Genomic DNA, 9,476 nt, shown 5'->3' with positions numbered 1-9,476 from the left:
CTAAGATGTGTCATCCATTCATACTTAATTCATAAACATATATATACTTCAATTCTTATTTATGTCACATTCAAATCATGCTCATTTTGTAGTATAACAATACATAACATGATCACATAATTCAATCTTTTCATTTTCCATTTAATCACCATTTCCATTTCCTATTTTCACATAGATAATTAAAGTAGATTGATTTCAGATACACAAAATTGATTTGATTACATATGCTGGCATTATCGGGTTGCTAACACTAGTTTCGAATCAAGGTTGCTAACACTAGTTAAGAGAATCCACAACAAATGTTGGACCTCCAACCATTGAATTGATCTCTGATCACAACACCCATTTGTTCATACAAGTTTTTATATTTGGATTGCTAACACTAGCTTCTGATTAGGATTGCTAACACTAGCTTCAGAAAATTCGCAACAAATGTTGGATTTCAAGTTATAGTATTAATTCCTGATCAAACACCCGTTTTCCTTTTTCGTATCATTTCAAACCCTGTAGTCGTATACACACTTTCATATCCCAAATAGCAATTAATATATATTTTGAACCATGTAACGTCATCTTGTATTTGTCGTCCAATCATATAACAATTTCCAATTCATTCCATACTATGTATCTATTCACATTTATCGAATATTTCACATATCATCAATTTAATCCACTTGATGCCAAAACACTATATATACCTTTTAAGCAATATAACATAAACATGTATATATCATCCATTCGCATAAAAAATTAAACATCCATTTGATACTATGTATCTAATTGTATTTATCATAAATCTCACATTTTCCAATTTAGTCTTCGATGCCATAATTCATTATTATTTCACATGTATATAAATTAATAAATATAATCATACAATTCAAACATAATATAAAATAACATAGTAAGTTCCATATGAACTTACTTGGGAAAACAACAGCAAATAAGGTGTCAAGGACTAGTCCGTAATTTCTCATTTTTCTATATTATCTACCGATTGATTCAACTCCCAATCTATAATAATTAATTACAATTGATTAATTCCAATTACCATAAATCATCCTATTATAGGTATAAATCAGTTCAATTTCATTTTTCAGAATTTCCCTAAAATTTTACATTTTATTCAATTTAGCCCCTAAAACCAAAATAGTTATATCTTTCAAATTTAAGCTTCATTTTCAATCCAATTTCAAATTCACCCTTCTACAACCCTATATTATCTATAATTATAGAAAATTCATGTAAATTTCAAAATATTTATACTTTAGCCCTAAGTTCAAAATTAACAATGTTTACTTTACAAATTAATCATTTTTCATATCTAAGCATTGAATATAATTATATAACATCAATTTCATCAAGCATTCATCAACGGTGACATTTATAAATTTTAACAGTTTAGAAAACTATCACCCGAGTTAGCTAAATCAAGCTACAACGATCCTAAAAAAATAAAATTTACGAAAAACAGATTGATTTAAGCTTACCATATAAATGGTCGAACCTTGAAACTTTAAGAACAATGGCTTCATAAATTTTCTTTTAAGTTTTGACAAAAGAGGAATTAGATGACACTAATGCCTTTTTGTTTCTTTTTTTCTTATTCAATTTTACACACACACACACACACACACACATATATATATATATATATATATATATATATATTAAAATTATAACATTTTCTTTAATAACCATCACCAACTATCCACTACATTATAAAATGGCCATATTAAGCCTTGATTTAATTATCATATAGGTACTTTGACAATAAAAAACCTATAGCTAATAATTTTTACAATTTTTATGATTTAGTCCTTGTACCTTAATTAATCGCTAATTTGATAAAATTTCTTATCCAAAATTTAATTTATCTATATAATAACTCCATAAATATTTAATAAAGATATTTTCGAGCTTGGTTTACGAAAGTGAGATCTTGATACCTCATTTTCTGACCCCACTCACTTTAGGATCAAAGCACTTGTACCATAACTAACTATCCAATTAACGAATTTTTCATACCAAAATTCAATATAATAATACAATTGACATATAAATATTATTTAATAATATTTACAATATTTACGGGCTTCATCATTGAAGAATGGGGTTCCAAAATCATCGTTTTCGAAACCACTAAAAATTGAGTTGTTACAGTATATGGATTGAAACAAACATCTCATTTGTGGTATTTAAAATTCCATGATGTAATCTCTTCTTTCGATTTTGTTGAGAATATCATGAATCAATGTATATACAAGAAGATTAGTGGGAGTAAAATTTGTTTCCATATTCTTTATATGGATGATACCTTACTTGTAGCAAATGACAAGGGTATGCTATATAGGGTGAAATAATTTCTTTCTAAAAATTTTGTTATGAAGGATATGGGTGATACATCTTATGTCATTAGCATTAAGATTATTCGTGATAGACATTGAGGTATGTTAGGTCCATCTCAAGAAACCTATATCAACAAAATTTTAGAGAAATTTTATATGGAAGATTATTAATCAAATTTAGCTCCTATCGTGAAGAGCAATAAGTTCAATTTGATCTAGTTCCTAAAGAATAACCTTAAGAGTGAGCAAATGAAAAAAAATTCTATATGCTTCTGTTGTTGGAAGCTTGATGTATGCTCAGGTTTGTACAATACCTAGCATTGCATTTGCAATTGGAATGTTAGGAAGATATCAGAGTAAGCTAGGTATTGACCATTGAAGAGTTGCAAAGAAAGTATTAAGATATCTTCAATGGATGAAGGACCACATGCTTACATGAAAACGATCACACAATTTGGAGATGATTGGCTACTCCGATTCAGACTTTGTTGATTGTGTTGATTCACGTAAATCAACATTAGAATACATATTCATGTTTGCTGGTGGAGCCATATCTTGGAGGAGTGCCGAACAAAACTTGAGTACTACCTCCACTATGGAGGCTAAGTTCTTTTCTTGTTTTGAGGCTACTGGTGGAAAAAAATCCATTTGAAAATAAATTTCTTGCACGACGGAAAATAAAAATTTGAAAAATGAGCCAATTTTTTATATTTATAACAATAAACCTTAGACCGAAATTGTACCTGTGTTTTTGAGTAGACAGATCCTTACCATTCTCAGCTTTCAACCAAACGATCATCCCCGCTATTCTCGTACCACAAATTGCCTCAAGTGTGGGCTCAATTAAATCGAATCAAACACAAAAACTAGAAATAGTTTTCTGTTCTTTTGGGGTGAAAATGGAAATTCTCTTCTCAAATAGAAACCGACAGAATCTTTATTCTAGAAAATATATTTAAATATTAGAAAATAAAAGTCTCTATTTTTGGGCAGAATAACGATATCTTTAAGGTTGTGTAAATAGCCCTACCGGTGCTATCTATTTATAGGGAGAGAAGGTAGAACCATTGTCGAATTGTAGAAGTTTATTTCAACTAGAAAAAAGAAATCCTAGTTCAACTAGGATGTAGGGGGTGGAAACCCTAGTTAAACATACTAGGGTTTGTCGTCCCCCCTTATGTATAAGGGGTTTTTGGGCCTCTTCCATATTAGGTCCAATTAAGTATTTCTCAGACTTTTCGACCCAGTACTTTGTAATCTGATCCAATCCGATTCTAATTTTCTATTTAAAATTTCAATATTTATATTAAATTATTTTTCATCCCAATTTTACCCTCGATAAATTTATGACAGTTTTACCCCTGATAAAATTTTTGAGAAAATATATTTAATATTTCATCATTCAACTTGTTCACTATGATAGTATGGTTTATTTTTATTTTCACGGTTTAAAATAGCTAAAAAAAAACTCAATTTTCCAATCATTTTTGAGAATTCCTTGTTCATTTCTAAATGAATTCATTTCTCATTTTCATTTTCATTTTGAGAAAACCACATTCATTTCCAAATGATTCCATTTTCTCTATTTTCATTTTAATTTAGGAGAAAACCATAATAATTTCCTGAATGTTTTCCATTTCTCTATTTCAATTCATTCTGTTCATTTTGATTCAACACACAATTCATTTCTGGTTTCAATAAGCTAGCGGAGGGACCAATTAGACATATACAATTGAGGCTGAAATTATTTATAATTAAGTTCCAACTTTTCACCTATTAATTCTAAACTCATTTAGTCACAAAGTAATTCCACTATAGTATTGTAACAGCCCATTTTTCAATGGTGTCAGACCCTATTCTGGTGACAGAAACGGGTTATGTGTGTTACAAGTATCATGACTAACCTCTCCCCAACAGCATATCATTACAAAAGTATCTCGATTACTACTTGTCCAATGAAATTTTCATAAGTGTGTTACCCTCATAGGAAACCCTTAATCTCTTTGGGATAATACTCGTTCTCCCAATATGATCCTATTTATCTCATGGTAACCATTGCATCTTTCTTCATGAAAGTTAATTACTGTCAAATAGTAATCAAGTCATTCATCACAAAAACGAATGACCTGTGGTCACATTTACTTTTGATCAACCATGTAATGCCAATGAGAGGATACCATTTACCCATGTCTCGGGCAATGAATTCCACTATTGTGATTCATGTTACATACTATAGAAGTCGTACACCCAACGCACCAGCTTTCGATTCCTTATCTATTCTAACTCAGGATTTTACTTAGATTAAAGTGTACGAGTCACACATACATAGTCTATCTTCCACTCAGGATTTAGGTATGCCACACTATGAATGTCACGAGTGAATAAATTCATAAATAGATTCAAGATCTATTTTTCTTGGGTCCTGTTTGATGCACTGTCAATCCAGTCACTCACATCTATGTCTCTATCTTTTGGGAGCCATCAGCTCTGATGCCTTAGACAAAACGTCTCCATAACTAGACTTGATAGACGACATATTAGTATTTCAATCTATTTGCTCATTTTCGATTAGACTAATAACATGTTTAGGTTTGTCTATTAATACAAGTTGTCTTTCTGTATTGCAATCCGACCACGTAATATTGCTTAGTATTAGTTTAAACATTAGATAACAAATGAGCAACATTTGCTTCCATTTTGTTTTGCATGCAAAAACCATACGAGGACAATCATACAAAGCATATTAATGTAATCTATGAATTTGTTTTATTATTCAATATGTTCAAAAAATTACAAGTTTACAAACGAATATAATATACTACACTTAGGGCACCAGATCCAACAGTTTCCTCACGGGGTTTACGGTTGAAAAGTTTTATTTCTAGGCTCAAAATTGTAGATTCAATTTCTAAGCCATTGAGGATATATTGTGACAATTCAATTTTTGTCTTTATTACTAAGAACAATAAAAGTGGAAATTGAAGTAAATACATCGACATTAAATATCTAGCCATAAGGTAACGTGCGAAAGAAAAGAAAGTGGTCATTGAGTACAATAACAAGATGTAAATGTTAGTTGATCCTTTAACTAAAGGCATGCCACCATATAAATTTAAGGATCATGTAGCCACTTTAGGACTTGTTCCATTTTGTGAATTTTTATTGTAAGAACAATAATAAAGAAATTTTATTTGTTTGATGTTTATCATATTTTATTTGTGTACGCATTCAATTATTTTGAGAAATATCATTTAAGTATGGACATAGAATAAACATTGGGTTTATTCATTAAGAAATTTGGGCTAAAACATGAAAGCATAATATATCGTGATATATGGAAGATACTACTAAAATATTTAGAGAAAATATCGCCATGATTCTTGTACTATTTTTTCACTTTACAATAAGTATTTGTGGGTAATATAGACAAAGTAGAAGAATGTTAGGTTTTTGGCAAAGTGAGAGTTACCTTAAGTGGTCCATATTGCGAGACCATTTGAAATATCCACTAAAACATGAAACCACTTCCCACATTCTCGTTTAGATGCCCATAACCTTCAATTATTACCATGAAATTAGGAAAGAATGGCTATGGTAGTTCTTGATGGTAAAATAGTATAATATGTGTAAAATCTAATCAAGGTCCCTAAGCACAAAAGAATTTCATGTTAGTGTTAAATGATTTCGACAACTTAGGCAACTCTAATGCGGATGTAAGCCTATGATGTTTTGGAAGTTTGGGCTTATGGGCATTATTCATAAGAACCAAGCTATGTTGGCTAAGTGGTGTTGGAGATATGGTGTTGAAAATGACACTTTATAGAGGAAGTTGATTGATAAAAATATGAGGTTATTGAGCGATAATGGGCTTGAAATGTAAATAATATTTAGGAAATGTCAAACATTTGGAAAAGCATCGTCAATCTTAAAAGATATAAAGAGGTTAATCATCTAATTACCACACTAGTAAAATAAAAAGTACCAATTTAAAAAGAATAAAAATATTAAAGTTTTTATTGGAATGAACATGGGCAAAGATTGTCCAGTTCATTTATTTCAAACTTAATTTTTTAAATTGGTAAAAGAAACATTTTTAAAAAATATTTTTAATTATTTTTATAAATTTGAAAATATTATTAAAATTTATAAAAATATTAAATAAAATTCAAAAGTTAATAAAAGTTAATAAAACCATTAAAAGTTAAGTCTAGAATGAATATGGAATTGAATCTAGACAACCACATGTCCGATTCATTAAAGACGATTTGTTTTAAAATTATATAAAGTTTAAAATTTTAAAATTATTTTTCTTTAAAAATATGATATGTGTATCAATGTGTATAGTTGTCAAAGCCTCTAAAAATAGAATCTACTTGAAGAAAAATAATTAGTATAAGCAACAAATAGGGTCAAATCCACATAGATCAATAGTAATATTATTCCTTCAACTAAAACATATAAAACAAAGAAGGTTTTTTTTTAATTAAAAAAAAAAAGAAGAGAACTTGGTAAACCGTAAATTATACATATTTTTTCCCCATGCTTGGCATACTTATGAATGATTTTTTCCTTGGTTTTAGTGAATTTGATGCTCCTAATCCTTTAAATTCATATTTTATACTCAGGAGAGCTTAGGATAACAAAAAGAGCGAGAAACGGGCCAAAAACGGACAAATTGGGCTTAAAACAATGTTACACACGGCCTAGAAACTTCCACACGGGTAAACCACATGCCTGTGTGTCATGGCCGTGCCGACATTAATCCAAGTCAAAATTGTACACGGTTTGAGCACTTGCACACGGCCGTGTCCCTGTCGAGCCCAAGTCTAGTTCTACTCGGAAAAGGCCACTTTTGAGGGTTTGGAAGCATTTTAAAGCCTATATAAACACCCTAGAAGAGGATTAAAGGGAAGCACAGAGTTGAAGGAAGAAAAATACTCAAGAACAGCCATCGGAATCACCTCGGAGTCAGGATCTACATCAAGACTGAAGATTTCCATCCAATTTTCTAGAAGTTCTTTGGGTTTCTTTATGTTTTGTTGTTTTCCAAACTTTGAGATGCTTTCCATTATTATTATGAACTAAGCTCCCTAAATACCTAATGGAGATGAACCCTATGACGAATCTTGTTACTATTTGAATTATATGATAAAGACTTATTCTTATTCTTAATTGTGAATTCTAAATTCTTGTTTTAATATTCCAGGGTATTAATTCAGGTTTTGATGTGCTTATTCAGTGGAGCAAAAGTCCCTGTTTAAGAGTAGATCATTCATAATTAAGTGGAGTTGAATGCAAGCTTAGAGATAGGACGACATAAATCTGCTGGATTAGAGTCAAATCTAATAAGGGAATCCATAGATCAAGTTAATGCGACAATAGGGGTTTTAATTAGAAAGAGATTTCAATTAATCAACCTAAAGTCAGTTGTTCTTAGTCTCGAGACAGATATTAACATAAATTGGGGATTTTTACGGATTAAGTTAAGTGAATAAATTGTTTGATTCAGAAGTAATAAGTGAAGTCTAGGTGGATTCTTCCTTGGGTATTGTCTTCTCCATCGATTTTTCCTAAAGTATTTTCCAAACTTCATCTTTGACGTAATCTTAGTTAATTAGATGATTAGTTTTAGGTTAAAAACACACTTTAATTCTTAGGCTAGATAATAAAAAGATAGTAATTACTAGTACTTTTAGTCCTTGTAGATACGATATTTCCGGTCTCACCAGAACTGTACTACTATTCGATAGGTGAGCTTGCCTTAGTCAAATTTATAGTTAGTTTTACAACCATCAAGTTTTTGGCGCCGTTGTCGGGGATTAAAATATTAGGAACACTTAATTTTTATTACTTTAGCCATTTATTTTATTGCAATTTAATTTAATTTTAATTTTGTTTATATCACTAAATTTTCTTTTATTTACTTCAGGCAGGTTTTTATAGTTTATGACTAGAGGAAACCCGTCAGGACTTCTACTTTTTGATAGTGAGATTGAAAGCATAGCTCACAGAAATTGAAGAGAAATAAGGTGAATCCTATAATACATAGAGGAAGGACAAGAGGACGATATTCAAACCACAACCGAGGAGATGGCTGATAATCAAAATAATCAGTTACTCATGTGGCTATTGCAGACCTAGTAAATCAGAATCTTGCTCCTCGTATTATGTATGATTATGCTAAACCTACTTTAACAGGAGCTGAATCGAGTATAGTTAGACCTGATATTGCTGCAAATAATTTTGAATTGAAACCTAACACGATTCAAATGATACAATAGTTTGTTCAGTTTGATGATTTGCAGGACGAGGATCCAAACACTCATTTGGCGAATTTTCTGGAACTCTGCGACACTTTTAAGATCAATGGCGTTTCTAACGATGCCATTCACCTTCGGTTGTTTCCATTCTCATTGAGAAATAAAGCTAAACAGTGGTTAAACTCGTTACCATGAGGGTCAATCACTACTTGGGAGCAAATGACTGAAAAATTTTTACTAAAATATTTTCCGTCGGCTAAAACAGCTAAACTAAGGAATGATATCTCTTCTTTTATGCAGATGGATTTAGAAACTCTTTATGATGCATGGGAGAGATACAAGGACTTATTGAGAAGGTGCCCTCACCATGGGTTACCTCTATGGCTGCAGGTTCAGACGTTTTACAACAGTGTGAACCCTTCAACAAGGCAACTTATTGACGCAGCCGCCAGTGGAACTTTAAACAACAAAACACCCGAAGAGGCTTATAAATTTATTGATGAGATGCCACTGAATAACTATCAGTGGCAAGTCATGAGAACAAAGCTGACGAAAGCTGCTGGTGTTTTCAACCTCGACGCAGTTACTATGCTATCTAACCAGGTAGAACTTTTAAATAAAAAGATTGACGGTTTGTATGGTTCTACTCAGGTACATCTAGTAATAAGGTGTGATTCAAGTGGAGGAGGAGTACACACAGATTATCCAACATTCAACCCTAGCACCGAGGAGGAACAAGTTCAATACATAGGTAATAATAATTCTAGACCTCAAAATAACCCATACAGTAACACTTATAATGCAAGTTGAAGAAACCATCCCAATTTCTCGTGGGATGTTCAAGGAAATCAAAGGCCATAACATCCCC

At 31.1% G+C, this 9,476-nt stretch overlaps 1 non-coding gene across 1 annotated transcript; it reads right to left on the bottom strand.

The window, feature by feature from the left end:
- Positions 1-8,875: 8,875 nt before the first annotated feature.
- On the bottom strand, positions 8,876-8,982 carry LOC128283349 (small nucleolar RNA R71). The gene has a single exon (XR_008273691.1). It is a non-coding gene; the product is annotated as a small nucleolar RNA R71 (small nucleolar RNA).
- Between the last annotated feature and the right edge of the window lie 494 nt (positions 8,983-9,476).

This window comes from Gossypium arboreum, chromosome 10 (assembly GCF_025698485.1).
Source record: "Gossypium arboreum isolate Shixiya-1 chromosome 10, ASM2569848v2, whole genome shotgun sequence".
NCBI classification, from domain to species: Eukaryota; Viridiplantae; Streptophyta; class Magnoliopsida; order Malvales; family Malvaceae; genus Gossypium; species Gossypium arboreum.
This window is presented reverse-complemented; position numbering and strand designations above follow the sequence as displayed.